Raw genomic sequence first — 1,893 nt, 5'->3', positions numbered from 1 at the left:
GATAGAAGAAAAGTCCCACTCGTCCTAAAGTTCCCAAAATCCAGCACTGAGCGTAAACAAAGTGTTCAAGTAGCGTGGGAATGCCACCCCTAATGCTAGCTGGAGTTTGAGTGTCTGGTTCAGAGTTTGCTCAAGAGTTTACCTTTCACAGATGCGCAAAGATGAATGCTGAGGGTGCACGCTTCAAGGCGCCTTACAGTGCAGAGAGTGATTAGAGACAATTCGTGACGTGTGCTCGTTCCCATATACCGTACGCCCCGGGTTGCAGTGCTAGGATGACGTCCAATACCGCTTCGGAACGTAATGGCATTATATTCAAGTGCAGGACGTGAGGGTTTTATTTTGTTCGTTTTGTTCTGCTCTGCTTTGCTTTGTTTTGCTTTCCATGGCGTTCGTAAGAGCGTCAATAAAAAGGCGATTCCTGCGTCTAACACGAATGTAAGAGCTATTTCAAGAGCGGCTTCTAAAATGCTTGTAGACATTTGTCTGTTGTTGATTGTTTTTTTGTGTCTAACAAAGTGCCATTTTCCTGTCCGGACGGGGAGACTTTATCATTCCCACATGAAGCAACCCTTAAGTCCTCTGAGGTGTGTCTGTCTGCAAGGCTTGTATTTTGGAAAAGTTTTTTTTTTAATGGAGAACGACTTTGAAAAAGGTTTCCGCCGGCGCCTCGCGATCCATGTGAGATTGTAGCAAGAACGCAGCAATGGCGGCGCTCGCTGTAGTCGTGTCCGAGTGGTTAAGGCAATGGACTAGAAATCCATTGGGGTCTCCCCGCGCAAGTTCGAATCCTGCTGACTACGGTGTCCTCCTCACGTCGTTGTGTGCCGGCGCAAGCAAGGAAAAGTGCCTTTTTGCTTTTCCTGGTGGTTTAAAAACGCGAGATCGCTTGTACCCGCTGCCTTGGAAAGAAATGTCTACATGTTTACTTGCACATTGTCTATTGTTTGTACATTGTCTTGATGCACTGTTTGCACTTTGTCTTGTTTTTTACACTTGTTTTACAATCGAGAGACCTTCTGTAAGTAAGAATTCCATTGTACCAGTACCGGTTACATATGGCAATAAAGTTCAAGTTCAAATGCTTCAGCGTCCGCAAACGGCATTTTGCAGCTGGAAGCAGATGGCGACGCTTTTTGCGGTCGCGTGTCTTGTGCCCCATTTCCGGCCTTTAACATCGAATCAATAAAGCTGTTAGAACCGACACCATAGGTGCTTTTCTTACAACTTTTGATCTGACTCAGTTTCGGAATGCAATTCCTGAACACTGCGAGAGACAACCTACAGATGCAGCCATTCAAAATGAGCGGTAAAAACCCGTGGTACAGTAACCAACCCGCAGGGCACCGTAGGGCACCGCGGTAAGTGATTGGCTGGCCAAAATGACCGACAGGGGCACTCGTGGTGCATTGGTTGGTAGTGAAAAGATTTCATCATCTAATGTCTTTACTGTGCACATTTCAATCCGCTTAGTTTTGAATATTTATATGGAATTTTACCACTAAAGGGAAATTTTAGTAGCTGAGCATAAAAAGAAGAGGAGCATAACGCATCTGAAGGTCATAAACGATATTAATTTAGGAACATAAACATTACTGTATGTACATAAACTGTACTGTGTATGGCTGGTCTTGATAGTGTAGTGGTTTGATGGGTTTACTGAGACAATTATCAATTGTAGCAGTAATCACGAGGTTGTTCGTTGGGGCTTTTAGAAAATCAATCGTCAGAACAACTAACAACGCACACACACGGGTTCAATACACGAGATACATTTATTAATATAAACTGTGCACCAAACATATACTAGTCTGCCTGGATACGAGCGGCAGACCTTACTGTGAGGGTTATCAATATACAAGGTATATAATCTCGAAGAGATGCAAACACAAA

Source organism: Atractosteus spatula (genome assembly GCF_055471065.1).
Source record: "Atractosteus spatula isolate fAtrSpa1 chromosome 16 unlocalized genomic scaffold, fAtrSpa1.hap1 SUPER_16_unloc_2, whole genome shotgun sequence".
NCBI lineage: Eukaryota > Metazoa > Chordata > Actinopteri > Semionotiformes > Lepisosteidae > Atractosteus > Atractosteus spatula.
This window is presented reverse-complemented; position numbering follows the sequence as displayed.